Raw genomic sequence first — 22,071 nt, 5'->3', positions numbered from 1 at the left:
GTGAATATCGAACAACTCTCTTCTGGAGCTTGAAAATGAGGTCAAATTGAGCGCACAACACGACCTCCAGAATGGAAGGGCATATCTGAGGTGCGACTCAAAAAGTGCATAATAAACAGTTCTAGCCACTGACAAGTTAAGCTCCTTAGAAACAGATCTTAATGCAAAACAGGCAGAGTTTAATTTTTTCGGCAAAGCGTCGATATGCAACAAGCGCTAAGAATTTTAGAGATTTTACGACGTCAAAAAAAGAAAAATAAGATTCAAAAATATTTAGTAAGTTTATAGTAAATATAGTAATAGCAAATTTTAATATTAGACCAGTTTTTACAAGATGAAATTCGATTATCAAAATATAAGTCATTTACGGTGTAAGATTTCAATGCTTTGCGAAATGAAGAAAATGATGTAAAATGAATGTTATGGATTTGATTTCAAATGGCAGGTGATTGTGATTTTGAAACTTTTAATTAACTCTGAGCGTGGGGAGGTAGATAAAGCTCTTGCTCCGCGTTCCTGAGTGGATAAGTATGAGATGGCCTTTCTTGAGAAGCTGATACATGCTTACGTATTAGGCAAACGGTTTTAAGAAAGTCTTGGCAATGAGTTCTGCTATTTAGTCCCAGTGAATATCGAACAACTCTCTTCTGGAGCTTGAAAATGAGGTCAAATTGAGCGCACAACACGACCTCCAGAATGGAAGGGCATATCTGAGGTGCGACTCAAAAAGTGCATAATAAACAGTTCTAGCCACTGACAAGTTAAGCTCCTTAGAAACAGATCTTAATGCAAAACAGGCAGAGTTTAATTTTTTCGGCAAAGCGTCGATATGCAACAAGCGCTAAGAATTTTAGAGATTTTACGACGTCAATGGTGGTGTTGTTAAGTACAAAAGGCTGCAGCGAGTTTTTATACGACAAAGCTTTAGTTTTAGAAATGTTGAGACTCAGGAGGTTCGAATCGCACCAAGATTTAATGGTGATTAAGTCATTTGATAAATATAATTCTATGAACAGCCGTGACGTCCTTATTGCTCCAAATAAAGCTAGTGTCGTCCCCAAAAAGACATATTTTACCACTGATGTTTATTTTAGCAATGTCGTTAATAAAAAGAAGAAACAAAATAGGGCCTAGAACTGAGCCTTGAGGTACTCCACATTCTATTGGCTTGCTAGAAGACAACGTGGTATTCACCCTCACAAGTTGACTTTTGTTGCTCAGATGATTAAAACTAAACCATTACCTACAAAATTGAACGTTAACATAGGCATTCGGTTTGTGCTGACCAAGCGTGACAAAATTTACTAAGTGAATAAAACCACTCGAGCGTGACCACCATTAATTACCAAGGCTAGTGCAATATGCACAGAGAACTTGAAGCAATTGGAATATTATCTCTATCATATTATCTTTAGGTTTATTTAATTTGATGCGTTGAAGAGTTTTGTAAAATCTATCAGAAAAAATGATAATATACAGGGTGCTACAAATTCGAGTTACGAGCATTGGTATCTCGGTAACCGTAATAGATACGAAAATGGTTAAATCGGGGCAAAGTTGCGCTTTAGGATGTTCACCAACATGCCATCAAAAAAGTTTTAAAAATTTCAATGATTGTTAAGTTTTTTGAAAAAAAACTATTTTTTTTTTCAAAATCAATTCTATTTTTTCCTGTCGTTGCTTTTTAGAAAATCAAAAAACTAATTGCATATTCTCATAGTCACTTTATTAGGGCTATTGCCGCGTCCTTTTCTAATTTGAAGTTCAATAAAACACAAATTTAGTTAATCGGGATGATTTGCATAGAGGCCACTAGCTTTTTAATTTTAACAGCCGGGTGGTCGGGGTTCAAAGATATTAATAAAAGGGCGCCACGAAATTATACTCTATGAACTCGGCATAAAAGATGTTACTATTAAGTAGACTTCAACACTAACCTCGAACTGTTGAGTGCAACTACCATGAACTTCAAATATTACTATAATTCGTTAAACTTAAGTGACTCTAACTTAACTATGAGACTAGACTGTAAATAATACTACTAAAAATAATTAAGCAATTTATTAAACTATTCAAAAGTTAATATATAAAGAAATGAAATTGAAGGTAAATGAAAATAGATGTAAGTTAAATCAGTATGTAAATCAATAAGAACTAAACCTATGATGTCAAACCCCCTTATCTAACTTATACTAGATACAACCAGGGTGGTTTACATAAATCAAATCTAAAATTATACTAATCTAAACAGTCTTACTCTAATTGATGTATAAACTTCAAACTACTCGAAGTTCCTCCGGCTGATCTACGGTGTATAGCTATGGGATGGCTACAGCAGGGTACAGCAGCTCGGTGTACTGTCACTGGAGCCCACGGATGTCACCAGAGGTACAGATGCAAGGCAGGTGTAGGACTTCAAAAGGTGACATAAAAATCCTAAATAATATTGGTTGTCTTAGAAAAGAGCCTCAATTATAGAACAAGGACTAGCACAACGTATAGGAGTTAATAAAGGTAATAAAGAAGGACTAATCGAATCTGAACTTTACCTCAACGAGGGTTTATGATGTCCAACGGGTACCTCGACACGGACAACAGGAACGGATGGAATTCTGGACTGTTCTGTGCTATACGGTCTGGATCGGTTTTCTTGCTCTACAATTACGAACAACCAAATAAGATTTAAGAAAGATAACACTCAACTAATCTTTCTAGACCACGTGGGCGTGGAAAAGTCGAAAACCATTCAACAATACGAATAAAAATCAGTTGAGCATTGACTTAGAATAGGCAGAAGAATTATAGCATACCTTGGAACTCTCGGGGACTTCTTGGGCACGTGCAATCGGAACAACGGGTGACATTTGGTCGGTGGTCCATACAAATTCAACAAAATCCAACCACGTCTCTGACCAAATGTGTTCCGGAAGACTTAATCCTTCTCTAGGAAGACCTGCTAATTACCAAGAGGGAATGCTTCACGAAACAGACAGCCAGTTCTTCACACGATGTTCTTCGGTCGGGAAATACACAAGAAGTGGTGCAAGGATTCGATTTCCTTCACAAAATCAGATTTCAACCGGAAATCTCCCTCCAGAATATAGATAGAGAACTATATATCTCGACTAGTCCAACTCACAAAAAGGCATAAATAAAAAATGATGTTCCAGAATATTTTTCAACAGCTATATTTCATATCCGGTCAATGAACGAACTTAACTCAGAAATTCCCACAATTAAATAAACGAATTGCACACTGCGATCCACATCAAAAATAAACAATTTAACTACGAAATTTTATCTGATAATTATAAAATTTCAATAACCGAAACAAAGGATAAATAAATCCAAAAACATCTGATTTGATCTGACAGTGACAAGTGACGGACAGGTGATGATCAAAGATATAGAGAGCTCGACAAAAAGCCTACTCTGGTGGTGTGCCCGGTCCAGTGACAATATTGTGTAGCTGTAGCTGTATAATATCGCGGTGTATAACGGGTTGCATAATTGTAAAATTTAAATAAAATAATATTTAACAATAAAATTATAGTAAACATGATGCAAAAATAATAGTTATTCGCGATAATTTATGAGCTAGCACACAGAGGTCGTTGCGCGGAAATTTGACTGTTACACTATCTGATAGTATTTTTAGATTCTCAAATTAGCTGATAATTTGTGAGATACAGCAGCCAACTTAAGTTTTTTAAACACGGACCTGCATTTTTTTTATTTCAGGTTTTGAAAGAACTCGGTCTCCTGAGTACGTTGATATGCCACACTTAGTATTTTTTTTGTTTTGGACATTTGAACACAATTTATTTAAACTAATTTCAAGTCCGGCTCTGTTTTCTTTTCAAATATTTAATCTATTCATCGTTAAAATATTGATAAGCTTTCACACTTAACAATGACGTGGGTTAAAATATTGAATATGGAAAATCAAATGCAAAAAAATAATAAAAAATAATATAAAATAAATAACATAAATATAATGTAATATAAACAATCACATAATTTCCCCGGAAGATAGATTGGAAATGGTAGATCAGTATAATGGCCAGCGAGGTTCCTGGACCTGTCGCCAATGGGGGCATTACTTGAGGTCATTTGTAAAAGTAAAATCAATACATTTTAATATTTACAATAAAGAGTACAAAATGCATTCGGAAGTATAAGAAGAAGATATGTTCAAAGAGCTATAAATAAGATTGAACGAAAAATAAATGAGTGTTCAATTAGCTCGATTTTTCTTATTCAATGTTAATTAGCGCTGATCAATATTGTTGCGATGAATATAATCAGATTAAATAATTTAGAAACCCAGTCGGACTTGAAATAATATTAAATAATAATTAAATAGTTTTGTTATGGTTAAGTTACCCAAAACAAAAAAAGTATCAAGTGTGGCACATCATTGTACTCAAGAGAGCGAGTTCTTTCACAATCTGAAATAAAAAATACAGGCCCGTATTTAAAAAAATTAAGTTGGCCTCTGTATCTCACAAATTATCAGCTAATTTGAAAATCTAAAAATACTATCAGATAGCCCTTATAAAGTGGCTATGAAAATGTGCAATTAGTTTTTGGATTTTCTAAAAAGTAACGACAGAAAAAAATAAAACTAATTTCCAAAAAAATCATTTTTTTCCAAAAATCTCAGCAGTCCTTGAAATTTTTAAAACTTTTTTGATGGCATCTTGGTGAACATCCCAAGAAGGCCATTAACCGCATTTAACCATCTTCGTATCTATTACGGTTTTCGAGATACCAATGCTCGTACCTCGAATTTGCAGCACCCTGTACAGGGTGCTGCATTTAAAAAACTTTTTTTAGATTTTTTAATTTTAAATATATTAATGGATTTTTAATAATGAGGATTTTTAATTTTAAATAAATTTTGGGAACTGACTTGCAGTCACCAGCCCTGGATACCCACTCGCACCAAATACTACTATTTAATTTTCAATTAGTTTACTATAATAATAGAATTAATACTATAATAAACTAATTAATAACTAGTACCTCTAAGGACAATGGAATTTACTTTTCAGTTCTTATAAACGACATCTAGAAACCATTAAAGATAATTCGGAACATTTTAGCCTCGCTCGTCTGCGCTACTGAGATGCCTCCGAAATGATAAATGATATCGCCATTACTCACAGTTAATTGGTCTTAGTATTGTATCAGAAAAGACATTTATGTTGCGCTATTGTTTGCGAAATATTTCGCAAAGAAAATAATGGATTACCGACCGGCTAACTGCCTTCCGAACGAGAAAGAAAATCGTAAACGAAGACGGTTTTGCGGATTACATTACGGTAAGTTTCTTTTCCACTTAGTGGCAGTTGGGGTGGGAAGTATTTAATTAATATTTTAGAATAAAAAAGTTGCGGTTGATAAAATTAAATAGACATTAGAGACACCGCCAATAATAATTTAGATTCTTATTATTGTCCAGTCTCGATCATGTAGTTGATCAAAATAGTTGAGTCTCGATCACCTGCTGAATATGCTAACATGGTTAGCGAAACGCGCGTCCAGTGTAAAAGTAAAAGTGTTTTGGTGTATTGTGGTGATTTAGTGTTTTATTTTGCCATAAGCAATAAACAGAGTTTTGCGATGTCAAAAAATGTCACGTCGGCAATTAAAATGTTGACGCGTCCACTATGGCGTCCACGTCGTCGTCGCGTTACTTAAGTGACCTTATCGACTTACAATAGACTATGAGGTCTTTATGGAATGAATGGCTATAAATATAATTTTTGCCAAAAATTGAACCTGCGGGGTTTTCAAAGTAAGGTATCGTTTATCATTATAAAAGGGTTCAATTTACTCAGTTTGCTGAATACGATAACTATTTTTTACCAATAATACATGAATTTTAGAATTTTCCACGAATATGGTGTTTTGAGTTAAAATTTCCTTTTTCCCTCTTGATGTCGAACTGTACCACGAATTGGCATCACTGCAGTGCCCTTGGTGTTTGGTTTGAGTTGGTTGGGTTTTTTGTCGATACTAATTTGAGAAACAGTTTCATAAAAAATTGGCTTAAAGAATATAATATCATGTATTAAAATTATGGCATATTTTAATTGATTTTAGGAAATTATTTGGTAAAATGCTTAGTACTTTGAATATATCTGCATCACAGGTGCCATGAGAACATGTCCAACAGCAGCAATGGAGGTCATTCTAGACCTAACACCACTGCACATTGTCGTCGGTAGTTATGCCAATGCGACAATGATTAGAATGGTTACTGACGGAAACAGTATTGGGGGAATTTTCAGGTCAGGGGCTTGGAATACCCTCAAAAAAGAAAATTCCACTTCTACAACTCCCAGTGGATGACATACCAAGAATTTACAACTTTGAGAAACACCTCACTGTAGTATTGAGTAATAAAAAGGATTGGAAGAAAGAAACGCTTACTCAGCATATAAAAGACTATACCATCACGTGGTATACTGATGCTTCCAAAACCAAAGCAGGGACAGGGATAGGAGTATTTGGGCCGAAAACTGAATACTCCGAACCAATGGGCACCTACCCCAGTATCCTCCAGGCAGAAATTTGCGCTATCGAAAGATGCGTACAATTTATTTTAGATAGGAACTATCGAAAACAGGAAATTGCCATCCTATCCGATAGTCAAGCAGCACTTAACGCGATCAACTCAGTAACCATCAATTCGAAGTTGGTCAAAGAATGCCTAGAGAAGCTCAACAAATTAGGCAAAGAAAATAAAGTCCTCCTACTCTGGGTGCCTGCTCACCAAGGGATAGAAGGCAATGAAAAAAGCAAATGATCTAGCTAGAAAAGGGCGAACACTCCACTAACTGGACCAGAACCGTTCTTTTTTCTAAGCGGGAACCAACTGAAAGCGGAACTGAAGAATCTGGAAGACTCCATCCGTAACTTGGAATGGGTGCCCCCCAACGGTCTAACACACTCGAAAAAGTTCCTTAGAACTTATGACCGGGAAAAATCAAAGGTTTTCCTTGATTTAAGTAAAAACAATCTTCGGATTGTCACGGGGTTTCTAACAGGACACTGTCTCCTCAACGAACACCTCAGTAGGCTGAAACTGAGAAACAACGGCGAATGCAGATTCTGTGGGGAAAATGGGGAAACACCAGAACACCTTATCACTGAGTGCGCCGAGACGACGATCATTCGTGCCGTCAACTTTGGTACGGCTGATGTCGAGGATGGAGAGCTGGCCTCTGTGGAGCCGTCTCAGATACTGGCTTTTCTTAAAGCCCTGAGACTGTATGATGAGTTATAACTCGTTATAATTCAAGAAATGGAACATACAATAGGTCTATAACGTCGCGGTGATTAACTCCCCTCCTAAACATTCTACATTCTAGTACTTCGAACAATAATATCTAGTTTAGTCAATTTTTAGTGAACATCGAGGTGAACATGAAAAAAAAGGCGATTAAAATACTGCTCAAATTTTAGATATATTTTATTTGCTGATTTTACCTAATTGAATGATAATACTGAAACCCTGTTATTTTTTTTAATAATTTTAAGAAGAAGTATTTTAAGAAGTTTAAGTTTATTGTCTACCCCATGTCTAATTTATATGAAATTTTAATTACAGTAACACCACTGAAAACAAACTTTATCTTGTATAAAAATATATGTTATCACATAGTGATCTTTTAGCAGTAGTAATAAAATTAGTAAACTTATATAAAACTACACTAGATATATAATGCTAAAATAACATTCAGTATTATATTTAGTTACAGCTACAAATATTTTGATCAAGTTGATTTTTCTTTTCGCAATCCCCTGTGGTTCCTGGTTTATCTAACTGGCAATATCTTTGGCAGATTTCCAAAGTTTCACAGGCGCTGACTTCTAGTCCTAGAGTACCTGCTTCGACTAAAAAAAAATGATAATTATGAGAGTTATAAATTTATAGCGTCCTAATAATTTAGGATTTTCATGCATCCGTTGTCCGACGATACGATATTAATTTTATTGTATATATAAATAAAAATTCCCTTACATAGATTTGTTGAACTGTTAACATTTATTTTTGATAACAACTACTTTCAATACCAAGATGAGTTTTATCAACAGATATATGGACTGGGAATGGGTAATTGTTTATCACCGATTTGTTCTGATTTAGTTATGCAGGATTTACAGGATCAATGTATTAAAAAACTTCCTTTTCAATTGCCGTTTTTTAAACGTTATGTTGATGATATTATAACTTCAATTCCTATTAATCAAGAACAAAGTATATTAGACATATTTAATTGTTATCACCCTAAACTACAATTTACATTGGAGAAAGAAATAAACAACAGCATAGCATTCCTTGACGTGAGACTAATTAGACACAATCAATTAATAGAGACAGATTGGTATCACAAGCCGACATTCTCTGAGAGATTTCTCAATTATTCCTCCGAACATTCTTTGAAACAAAAAATTAATGTTATTAATAACCTGAAAATCAGAGCTACATCACTATCATCAATTAATTTTCATAATAAAAATTTAAAATATATCGAAAGCATGTTGATTAAAAATAATTATCCAATATCTATGATTAAAAAAATTCTTAACAAGAAAACCGTTGTAAAATCTACTAACCAAAATGATAGAGAAGTTTATTGTAAAATACCTTATATCGACTGTCTGTCAGAACAAATTAAAAACACATTTAAGGGTCATACTACAAAAAAACAGGAAAAAATAAAAATTACAACAAGGAGTCATAACACCATAAAGAGACGGTTCTTTTCAAAAACAAAATCAAAGAATAAAAAAGAACTGAAATCCGGCATAATATATAACATTCCTTGTACTCAATGTCCTAAAAGCTATGTTGGGCAGACCGGTAGATATTTAAAACAAAGATTGAATGAACATAAAAATGATCAAAGGAACTTTCTTTTGAAATCTAATCCTACCGCATTAGTAGAACACAAAATAGAGACAGGCCATAACTTCGATTTTGACAATACCACTATTTTACAAACACAATCTAATTATAAGAAAAGATTATTTGCAGAGATGATAGAAATCCAAAAAAACAAAAATTGCGTTAATAAAAGAACAGACGTAGAAAACCTGAGTACAGCATATTTTAATATTCTTTCAAAAATTAAATAATATAACTTCAAAATAATGGTTTAAATCCAAATAATATTTTTATATGTTTCTTTTTTCAACTGTTCTTTATCTCCAGGTAAAAATTATATTAGTATTTTATCAACTAGAATTAGTTGCTCTCTGTATACGGTCAACGTAGGTACATCTGCACTGCTTGTCTGTGAAAGGAAAAGATTTTCGTGATATTTCTCTATACATAATTGTGTTATATGTTTTTTTTTATGTAAGTGTGTTATGTGTTTTAAAAGGAAAAAAGGGATATATACCACTCCCCTCTATACCATCCGTGTATTAATGGATATGACTAAGAAAGTCCAGATTTAAATGTGAGTAACATATACATATATTTTATTTAATTGTTAACATTAGGGTAGTTTTACCAATTGTATATGTGTGGAATTCCACTGATATGTATTTTAAGTTGTTTGTTAGATTTTTGGAAAAACTTTTATTGGATTGTATTTTTTGCTCTCTAAACTTTGTAGTGTCCTGAAGATGCAAATAAATTTTGCGAAACGTCGACAAATTTAAAACAAAGGACTTCTGTTGATTTCTTTCGATCCTAATCCAATTTATAAAAAAAGAACACATTATTAATTTTATTGGTTGAAGTTAAAGACTTGGATTGGTTAGAAACGGTTAACCTATCGAAGCCTTTAAATACAACCAATGAAATTAATATCGTATCAACGTATCGTCGGACAACGGATGCATGAAAATCAAGCTTTAATCTCGACAATTATACTAATTGAATACTTGAGGTAAATAATGTTCTAAGTGCATTGTCATGTTTTATTTGTAAAATGTCCTAAATTCCATAACCAACAACATATAAAGGGTGTCCCAGAAATAAGTGCAAGTATTTTATCTGGTAGTATAGTTCAACCCCAGAAACACGCCTATGATTTTTTTCCCGAAAAACAAATTTTGAAAATTCGGATTTTTTTAATTTTTTTTTTGGATATTTTTTTTACTTTTTATTTAAAAAAAATAATTTCTTACAAATATGGCAACATAGGTAGTAGATTAAATTTACAAGAAATAAAATCCAGAAAAGATCCAGTGGTTCTCAAAATTTTAGCAAAAAAATATTTTTTTTTAAATATTGAAAGTAAAATAACTCCGTTATTTTGGACTTATTTGAAAAACGATAAAAAGAAAATATGTTTCTTTTATTGACATCTACCACCCCTTACAATACTTGCACTCGTTTAGAGGCTGTCGGTTCTTTCATCATAATTTTTGCGTTGTTAAAATCTACTCTGTGCCTTCTGTGTTCCATGAATGCTGACAAATCTTAGATGTGTGAAAATCGGCCTTTTTAAAAGAATCCTTATGTTCTTTAATTCGCTAGGTATTTCACTAACATAAAATTTTTAATTATTTATATTAATGTCTACATAGTATTTTGTATATTACATTTGTTATTTGTTATTCTGTGTTCATTGGTTTATTGTGTTTAAACCATAGACTTAAAATAAAATATAGACTACACTATTTACAATTGCCAAATTTGCAAGAAATTTGACTTAAATAATCCATTTAAGTCTTGAAACGACTTTTGACCGGTAGGCAACTCTCAATTTACCCATTGGCAGTCAGTGGCGTTGTTGTAGAAAGGCACTTATTTAGATAATATTTTAGTAAAATGTAAAATCTGAATTTTTTCTTTTACATTACATTATTTACTTACTTACATTGTAACAAAATCATAATTATAACCTGTTAATAATTAATAATGTTTTTATTAAAAATATATTCGGTTTATTCCAAAATTATCTTCAGAATCTAAAATAACGTACAAGAATTTTAAAATGATATTACATTATGAAACAATATTTTTTAATATACCGGGTCGTCTCAAAAGTGGCTCAACCCTATAACTTTTTTATTTTTCAGATAAAAAAAACAGATTTGTATGTTAGTAGGTATATGACATAAATTAGGATTTATTGATGTATGCAATTGTTTTTGGTCTCTTCCTGTTTCACCGAAATGATTACATCTTTTGATTTTTAAAGGCACCCTCGGTATATTGCTACTTTATTCGATAAAAATGACACTCTGAATAGAATGACATATCATATGTCAACTTTTGACATTGTCGCTTAAAAACATATCCTATTTTAAATTTCAATCCAGTTTTTTTCAATCCACTAAGTTTTAATCAAGGAACCTTGGAAAAATAGTTTTGATCGTCTAATAGGTTTCGTGTCTTGTCTAGGCCGGTTAAAAGATGTACAAATCGTATTTTTAATCATACATATGTCAATTTTTTCAAAGGTGATTCATTAGCATATTTGGAAAAAGCATTTTTTTATAAATATATTGATACCACACACTTGGTATTTCGAGTCAAATTGTCGTTATGAACCGCGTGTTACAATTACAATTAAACCATATGCGAAAATGTCAAAAGTTGACATATGATATGTCATTCTATTCAAAGTGTCATTTTCTATCGAATAAAGTAGAAATATACCGAGGGTGCCGTTTAAAAATTAAAAGTTATAGTCATTTCCGGTGAAACAGGAAGTGACCAAAACAATTGAATGCGTCAATCAATCCTAATTTATTTCATATACTAACATACTAAATCTTGTTTTTTTATTTGAAAATATAAAAAATTATGGGGGATGAGCCACTTTTGAGACGCACCCGGTATAATAAAGACAGTACCGAGTTAAATAAATGTAGTTTTTATTTTATCCACTTCCTATCACCTTCCTTGCTTTAATGGAACAGATTTATGTTTTCTCTAATTTACATAATAAGACATCACTTAACTAGAAAAAAAATTACAACAATCATATTTTTTTTCTCTCCCTATCGCCGATTCTATTATATCTGTGGAATAGATCCTGTTTTGATTAATATTAGGGGTTGTAAATGTTTGACTAAAATTAATAATTTATTATTAATTTCAAAATTACCTAATTTCGATTATAAGATTTCTTCTATAACGTGTATTTTATTATTTTTATCCTTTTGCTACTAAATTGTTTTTCTAAACTTTTATTTGAAAAACCTGTCCTAAATCTTAATAAAATATAAAAAAGTTTAAATACGATATATTTTTAATTTAATTATAGCTTCATTAAAATAAAAAAAATTACCCGGCTATGATACGGAGAGTTCAGGTGTACTTGAGAAACGAAAGACAGTGTTGTGTTTCTCGGCAGAGTCGTCAGGGAACGACCGTTACGACAGAGACAACCTATCTATCGCTCGTGTCGCACTCGTTATAACCTAAAACAATAACACAACAATAACAAGACAGTGTCTGACCGCATGTTCCAGCTATTTATGAATGATATGCTCAGTCTATATTTTATTTTAAGTCTACGGTTTAAACCTTCGACTCTGTTAACAAAGATGCATTTGGGGCAGCTATGCAAAAGTTCGGTGTGCCCAACAAAATTTTTACAGTGTGTAAAAGCCTCCATAACAAGAACAAGTCAAGAGTGTCACGTCATGAAAGGGCGATCCCTCCCTAACAAAAACAGGAGTTAGAGGGATGTGTCTTAGCACCTCTCCTCTTCAACATATTCATGGCAGAGCTCTCTATTATAGTGGACTGTAAACTGCAGGAAACAGGAATGGGCATTAGAAACGGCAGTCTGTTCAACATAAAAAAACCCAGGACAAAAACACCTGTAAAATTCATGCGCTCTAGTTACAAAAACCTTACAGCAAAAACAAGAAATGCTGAACTCAAATATAAACTAAAATCATAGTATAAGGAAACTAGTAGCTTTACTCCTTGTCAAATCCTTTGTTCTTTTTTTGCAACTTTATATGACCTTGTTCTCGCCTCCCGTGACCACTGACGTAGCTGTATAGTCGTGGTCTATTAACTAGGCAAAGTATAGATGTGGCACTCGCCATAGTTTCACAGATATGTATTTAGTAAAATATGAGTTCACAATAAAATAAAATAAAAAAATTGATGATCGAGTTGATGGGAAGAAATGCGGAAAAATATATAATGACATATTTTTATATTATTATCTATTTCAGAGATTTTCTACAACTTTTTTTTTTTATTTAAAACAAGTTTAATTTTCTGTAGATAACTGGATTCGGAATAAAATTCTGCATATAGTACACCGTCTTTATTTAAAGCACACTGCGGTGTTGCCATTCTACACACACCGGAAAAGTCTAAGTCCTTAATTACAATTTATCCCGCCATCCGTCAGTAATTTTAATATTTTCATTTCTGATATAATAAAATTAAAATAAACAAGGATAAATTGGATAAACAGGACGTATTGGAAATAAAAATGCAAAATTTACCGAATTTCTCAAATTTACCTTGATTTTTATTGAACTCAAAAAAATACACACATTTTTTTTTATTCTAAACTGTGAATAAAAAAAAAAGATAAAACCATTTTTACTTAATAAAGGGTATGGCCTCCTCTACTGTTCATTACAGCCCTACATCGTCTCTCCATGCTCCTGATCAGGTTGTCCATCTCTTCTTGAGGTACAGCCTGCCACGCTGCATTCACGGCCCGAACCAGATCCCTACGAGTTTCACGAGGCATACCCATTCTCAAAATTCTTCTTTGGACCGCGTCCCATACGTGCTCGATGGGGTTGAGGTCAGAAGATTGTGCCGGCCAGGGTAAGATGTTTAATTCATGAGCATTGATAAACTCACTTACCACTCTGGCTGTATGAGGCCGTGCATTGTCATGCATGAGAATGAAGTTTCTCCCAAAATCATTGGCATATGGTAACACAACAGGCTGAAGAATTAAATCACGATATGTGATTCCTGTTAGAAACCTTTCAGGAAAAACGAGATCGGTTTTTCGGCCTAACTGGACTCCTCCCCAGACCTTGATAAGGGTGCACTTCCTGAACATGATCCAACCGAATAAGATTTCCCGGTTCTCTCCATACCCTAAGCCTTCTCGAATCCGGATGAATTCCAAAGCGTGACTCATCCGTAAAGAGAACATTCGACCACTGAACATGATCTTGAGCCCACAAATATCGTACCTCTCGATTTCCTCTCGTTAAGGGTTGAGCTCTCCAGGGGCGTCTGCTTCTTAAGTTGACCTCTCTTAATCTATTGCGAACAGTATCAGGACTAACGGTTACATTATGTGTTTCCTGGAGAATTAAACTAAGCTCTGGTGCTGTAAGAGTCGGTCGGCGTCGAGCATTTAATTGTAAAAAAAATGATCTTGCTGAGGGGTAGTAATGCGATGTTGCCCTGTGTGCCTTTCAGCAACATCACCACTGTCACGATAGCGTGCACTTAATCGCGATATTACACTTTGCGTTGTATTTAATGCTCTAGCTATATACGTCGATTTGGCACATTCCAGCTTCGAGCATACCCATGACCCTTAGCATTTCGTCTATGTTAAGATGTCTACGCTCCATAATGTCGTTTAATATTAAACAGAGTTATTTAACAGTGTTTTATTGTTGAAAAAATGTCAGTTTTGTGGAAAATGAAAAAAAAATGTATTTTATTTTTATTTGTATATTTTTCAATAAAACACTATTATTATTATTTTTTTTTCTCACTCTTGGTGGTATATTCTGACAGACGGGTGTTAATTACCAAGTACTGTCAGAGTTTCTATTGTTTTGTTTGTATTGTTTTAAGAAGGAGCGGGTTATGTTTGTGGTTTTAATAATTACTGCTTTTTGAGCAAGTGTGTGAATATGACCTTTTAATTATTAGACTATTATTATTATTATTATTATTATTTGAATGAATTCTGGCCAGTTATCATAAAAACATAGCCAGTACAGGTTAAATTCGAACAATTGATGCTAGGTGCTTTTTATACATATGACAAAAAATGCACAAACACTTCTGCAAATATCCCAAATTTAGAAATAACTAGTGTGACTACTTCGTTTCAATCGAAGTAGAAAGAATCGGTCTACAAATATGTGGTTGTTTATTCAAAACATTTATTTTTAACTTTAATAAAATGATATGCCTAGATTTTTCCGGTGTGTGTAGGATTTCTTATTTACTAAAACTTTTTTTTATAACATTATATACGAAAAGTGGCAAAAAACTTGAGTGAATATAACTTTATTAATACTTAGGTATGTTTTCTTAAAGACGAAGGATACCAGAATAAATTCGTGTAGAAAAATTTGCTTTATCGTATGCAGGATATTTTTTATGGCGTCACCAAAATCGTTATATTTAAAATGTTGTATCTCATTTTTTTTAAATGCAACACCTTGTATATTATTTTTCTTTCAGATGTAGAATTAAAAGAGCATTTTTTGTATTTAAAGTGTTCTTAAATTTTTAGCCGTTTTGCAAATATTTTTTGTATTTCATGACATATGGGATTTTCAACGATAAATATCAGACAAAGATCATGTTAGGTGGCTTTGATAAAAATTTACCCTTGAAAGAGCCATATGAGCCGTCAAAAATTTAAAAACACTTTGGATAAAGAAATGTTCACTTTTTAATTCTGCATCTGACAGAAAAATAATATACAGAGTGTTGCATTTAAAAAAATTGAGATATACCATTTTAAATATTCCGATTTTGGTGACGCCATAAAAAATACCCTATATAGAATAATGTATATAGAATGATGTAAAATAATTTAAAAAAAATAAAACTAACTTTACCATAACTTTTATGTGACAACCTGTATATAACAAAATATTTTAGGATACGCCCCTTTATAAACCTTGAAACATATGAATAAAACTTTTTTCACATCTTCGACAACGACGACGATATTGGACTTCCTCGCACTAATGGGACACCCTGTATATTTACGGTGGTTTAAAGCAAGGTGTGGGCACTTTTCTTCCCTCAAATATAAACTCAGTATTTTGTCTATAATATTTTGAATATTGTTATATTACGACCACTTATAATAAAATATAAATAAAAAAAAAATAAAATACAGTCCACTAAATTTATAAGAGATTATGCTATTATAAAATTCTTTCAATTAAAAAATATGAATAATTTGCGGACTTTAGATGTACAAAATATTTACTCTAAAATTGTTTCACAAACCAATCTATATAAATTATCTCGTAAATTATTATTGGAATGAAAATTTTATGGCAAATCCCCTGACCAAAAAATATTTTCATGCGCATATTTGAGACAACCTGTATATCTAAAAAACTATTTTTAAAACCTGCCCACATGCTAAAAAAATAATTACATAATATCTCATCTTCTAAAATAAACAAATATAATTAAATGTTAATTGATAATTACTATCAGCTTGCCGATATATATCCGATGGAAATCTAAAAAAACTCAAAGAACAATTTTTTGAATTATTACTACAATTAATAGCAGCACACAGTAAGTCACTCATTTTTTGTCAATCCGTCTCTGTGCTGGGACGTAACGCTCGAACCTCGCAGCTCGACGGACGGAATTCAACTTAAACGCTTTGCAATCTGCCGATATTCGACAGCTTGCAAAAACTGGTAGAAAATATTTGCGAGAGTGCAACTACTCTTTTCCTTAAACTATGCTAAAATCATGTGCACTCCCCCGGAAAATCATAACAATGCTATAAAAATAGGAGAAGAACTATTGGAATATGTATTAAACGCAATTACCTCGGCAGTTTGATTTCGGAAAAAGCCAATATCGACTCTGAAATTCAGCACAGAATTAGCAGCGCCTCAAGAGCGTTCTGGAAATTAAAAGACAGGGTTTTCTACAATCATAACTAATAAGTGGGAAGTCTACAATTCATAACTAGAATAAGTGGAAAAAGCAGCGCACGATAGAACGTAATGAACAAAAATTGTAAACTCAGTTAACAATGACAACCAAAAAATAAAGAGGCAACAAAGTAATTAAATGCAACAAAGTAAAATTAAAGAAAAACGATTAAAAAAAAGTCACCTTGACTAGGATTCGAACCTGCCTTACTACGGCTCCAACATCATAGTAGCGTAAAGTCCTAACGCTTTAACAACGCGGCCAACGAGGACTTGAAAAATTCTATGTAAAATTCTTACTTAAAAGATAATGTTTAGTGAAAGTACTTTTTTATTTATAAACATTTATTTAATTCTGTTTTTAGTATTTGTTCTTATAGCGGCAACATATATAGATACATTATCTGTAAAAATTTCAACTGTCTAGCTATAACGGTTCATAAGATAGACCTTTGTGACAGGCGGACGGACGGACAGACGGACAACAAAGTCTTAGTAACAGGGTTCCCGTTTTTACCTTTTGGGTACCGAACCTTAAAAAAACAAAAAAAAATTATACATATCGGTTTGCCGTAGAATTTTGATCATCCTGTATGATTTACGTTTACCATATTTATAGCAAAGTAAGTAAATATCTAATATAGTTGTGATTTCAGGACAGTTCTTTATTTTTAATATTTTTTTTAAAAAGGCTGAAAATATAATTTATTTATTTATTCATTCATTAATATCTCTGAAACTCGGAATTTATTTACGCATGTCTTAGAATTATGTAAAGTGATCTGAAAGGACGCCAAAAATACAATAATATACAGGGTGTTCCATTTAAAAAAAATCATCCCCATCCACTCACACTTTTTTCAGGCATTTCAGGCGTTTTTTATTATAGGAGCTACAGATGCCCGACGCATAATTGCCGGACCCTGTATATCGTTTTATACGTTTCGAATAATTTAAAATAAACTGTTCTTCAAACTTTTTGCCATAGAATATCACAAAATATTTCGTTTTATATAGTTTTACAACAAAGCATTGAAAATTGCATTTAAAAGCTTATAATCCCTACTAGGAAGCTTACCATCGCGATGCGCCGAGAATACAGTCAAACAAACGACTAAAAAGCACAAAATAACCCTCATATTTTCTATATATCGGAAAGGAAAAAAATCGACAACAGATTTTCAACGAATACTGTTTTGATTTACATGTATTCTGCTCTTAAATACCGGAACGGATGATGAATAATTCAAAAAATTTTCGAATGCGGGGGAATTACTTTGTCTGGAGCGGAGCCGAGCGTCTCGAACGCTTTCGAAATAAAAAAGATACACCAGTAAATACGGAAAACAATCGGTTTGTTTTGCTTTTGCAATTGCGACGCGCGGTAAAAACGTATTTTTAAAAGTGTTATGCTAATGAGAAAAAATGTTTTTCTTCGATATTCCATAGATGTTTAAGATCAGAATTATAATATTGACCTTTGCCGCCATTTGATAAACAATGTTAATATAACAATAGGGTATAATAGCCGGTTTAAAATTATAGTTCTTTGTTTTTTATACAGAGTGTCCAGGCTGAACGTGCATTAGAAGTTTCTACTAGTGATGTAAACTTTCGTACTTATATGGACTCGTAACTACTAGTTACTTTTGGTAATACGACTCGTTACTTTAGTTACACGTTACTTTGGTACTTAATATCGTTACTTTATAATCGTTTTGTGTACAGGTTGGAAGACTTGGGCTTGACTTGAAACTTCGTTACTTATTGTGCGCGGCGCTCTTCGTTGCGTGCTCGGTTTAACCTATAAGGGGTTTCTACTTTCTTCTAGTGTAAGGGCTTAATAGGATAATTTCAATACTCGGTATTTAAGTACTAAATAATACGTTTTTAATAATATGTATTATATTATTATAATATGTTATCACTATGTATTAATAAAATTAAAAATAAAAGAAAACAAATCAAACAAAGAAAATATGTGTATAATATTGTTACGGATTCCGTGGGTCCACTAATTTAAACTCACGATAAAATACATAACTAATTTATTTTCTCACTTTATACACACAATAACTAACTATTTATAAAATTCCTTCACCAAATTGTCCGATTCGTAATAATTTAAAGCGCGGTATATTCAAACTTCAAAAACTGTCAACTGCCAAAGCGCGGGCCTTTATATACCCCCTGGCGAGTCTTTCTGGAACGTTCTAAAGAATTCTGTAATTTTCTTTTACTTTCTGGCGAATCCGCCGGGTTCCTCAATGCACGTTGCGGTTATGTAGCAGTAATGCAGTTATGCAACCAGTAATACACCTTGACCTTGACAATATAAAGTATTTTTTTTTATTTTTTTCTCTCTCTCTCTCTCTCTTTGTATTTTATATTAATAATTATGCAAACATTAAAGAGTAAAATTAAAAATAAATTATATATTTTTGTTAAAATGTAAAGATATTTAAAAAATGTCTATTTCTCTGTGACGGATTCATCTCTTCAAAAAAGTCCTTTGGATTAAAGAAAGCAGTGTTTACTAAAAATTACTATTTTTATTTTGTAGATTTTCTTACATTGTAAGTTCTTTAAGTAATATTCTTTTTTGAAGAGGAAAATATTTGCTCTGCTTTTTCAGATGTTAACATTTTTTGTGAATAATGTGAATCCATTTTTAATTAATATCTTAGACATATTAATCTAAATAAACAATTCTATTCTTCTCCCACCGAGCAACTATAAATCAAAAAATAAAACACACTCTACCCCTAAATAATATCTTATATTACTTATTTCAACTAAAATTGAAAAAACATGCGGAATTACCTAAATAAAAAGCGACAACAAACGGCAAAAGGACAGACCGCCGCTTGGTCGGCATGAGCCAATCCATAATAATTGTAATAAAAATATCACACATTTGCCATCCAAAACACCGGCCGGCGTCAAGTCAACTCTTTAAACATAAAAATATTGATAAAAACTAGACCTACGTCGAAGTAACGAATATTTCAGTATCGAGTTTCGAGTCCTCGGTTCGTGCATTTCCAGGTATTACGATTACTGCCAGCAGTGCCAGCGCAAAAGTAACGAATTGGCTGAGCGCAAAAGTAACGAATGGAACGAGTCCTAAATTCAAATGGTAAGCGTTACTTCGAGTCCTCGTAAACTAACTGTTACTTTGTAACGATTACTTAGAATGTTTACATCACTAGAGCATAAAGGAATTAGTCCATACTTTGTACGCGTGGTGTAGTCGTTCCTGTCACATAGACATGTCATCTCAGAGCACGGCGGGAAACACAAAATGGCGTGCGGAGTTCCTGATCGATCCTTCGAACCCACCCTCTGGAATATGTTTTACGATCAGATACTTAGAACCGATACAGGCTTGGACAGTACGATCTTAGAATATGCGTACGACCTAGCCCTCTTAATAACTGCTACACGATCCGTGAAGAAAAGACTCAGATGGCTGCGCGAGCAATTAAAAATAGGTTGGTAAGCATGGGCGTCAAACTGGCCTCAAAAAAACTGAGCTAGTCATTCTCGTTGGACAAGGCAGAGCAGAGGGTCTAAGCATATACCTAGCTGAATAACTTAAGCCTCATTCAGAACCTCAAAATTAGTGGAATAAATCAATGGTTTTAATTAGCGTAGAAGTTTGTTCTTCTAATATCAATGCAAGCATTAACAACGTCAAAAATAGTGGTAGTAATATTCAATTATTGGAAAAGTTAACGAACTTTTAACTTTTCCACTAATTATACTTCAAAAGTTGCGAGAGGAATGTCATTTTGGCCTTTGATTATCATCCGTCAAGAGAAATTGTGGTTAGAAATCAGAAGTTTATTGTTTTATAAGCTAAATATTACGCTTTCTTTATGGATACAACTGACTACGGCAAGTTGTTGCTAGGATATTCTGTTAGTTTAAATTGTATTTTTTAGACATTGCGAATGATCGTAAACTAAAAAATATAAAGTGTAATTGACACCACTAATTTATTCCGCCAATTGAGAGGTTCTGAATGAAGCTTTAGTTATAAAACCTCATAAGAGTGTTAAATACATGGGGGTTTGGTTCGACTCGGACATGCGAATGACCTCACACGTCACAGAAACCAGGAATAAGACGACTGGCATCATCCAATATCTGACGAGAATCACTCCCAATATCGGAGGACCTCACGCGGAAAAACAAAGACTTCTGGCTTCGGTAGTTCATTCGACCATACTCTACGCATCGCCAATCTGGGACAGATTCATGAGCTTCAAACATTACGAAAACATGCTAGATAGGATAAACAGGAAGTTAAAACTCAGGGTTGCATCGGCATACTGCACATGTTCAACAGTAGCGGTACTGTGTCTTGCTAAGATTCCTCCGATCAGTCTACCGATCGAGGAAAGAAACCTAATATATAAAAACAAAACCTCCTTCTGGAAACAGGCCAGAAACTTTGTACTATAGCGATGCCAGACTACAATATCACGCAAGCCATGACGGGCCATGGAGTCTTTGGCAGAATCCGCAATGCTGACTCTCCTATATGCTGGTATTGCGAGGCGTCAGACTCGGCCAACCATACACTATACGAAGGTCACTAGAGTAAACGTCGGAAACCTTCTGACATTATCAAAAAAAAATATTGAAGCGATTTGCGGGATGTTAAGAAACATTATGAAGAAAAAAAAGAAGGACGAAAAAGACTCGATGAAATGTCTTCGGCGTTACCGAGGTTGGCGAGTTTAGAGCACAGATGAGTAGTTTTTAGTGGGTAGGCCCTCTCGCATGAGGGAGATCCCCACGCTCCGGCCCTAAAGGTTTTTTCCATCATTCCATCTATAAACAAACTGTCCAACGAGAAGATCTATGACAGAGACACTTGTGTCTGCCATTTTAATTCACAGGTAATCAGCTGCAGTTAGTGGGTAGTGAGTTTGACTTAGTTAGAAAGGAACGCATTTGTAGTGATTTATTTTATTTTTGAGGGTGAGGTTTTTTAATGTAGGTACTAATTAGCTAAGAGTGATAACGTTGAATTATTTTTGGAAAAAAATGGTTTTTCGTTAACACGGCAATACAATGTCTAGTTCGTCGGATGAAAGACTAAATGAACAACGGCGAAAGACCCCTCTTTACTATAGTCTGTTGATGAAACTATAATTGATTTTCAATAATTCGTTAAAATTTTTAGAAGAAATGGAAAATTTG

General features: G+C 33.3%; 1 long non-coding RNA gene across 1 annotated transcript; it reads right to left on the bottom strand.

Moving 5' to 3' along the window:
• Nucleotides 1-7,467: 7,467 nt before the first annotated feature.
• On the bottom strand, nucleotides 7,468-18,076 carry LOC115875732. The gene is made up of 2 exons (XR_004049047.1): nucleotides 17,936-18,076; nucleotides 7,468-7,908 (listed from the first exon to the last, which is right to left on the bottom strand). It is a non-coding gene; the product is annotated as an uncharacterized LOC115875732 (long non-coding RNA).
• Nucleotides 18,077-22,071: the final 3,995 nt, after the last annotated feature.

This window comes from Sitophilus oryzae, unplaced genomic scaffold (assembly GCF_002938485.1).
Source record: "Sitophilus oryzae breed Bouriz unplaced genomic scaffold, Soryzae_2.0 scaffold_1395_pilon_pilon, whole genome shotgun sequence".
Lineage (NCBI taxonomy): Eukaryota > Metazoa > Arthropoda > Insecta > Coleoptera > Curculionidae > Sitophilus > Sitophilus oryzae.
This window is presented reverse-complemented; position numbering and strand designations above follow the sequence as displayed.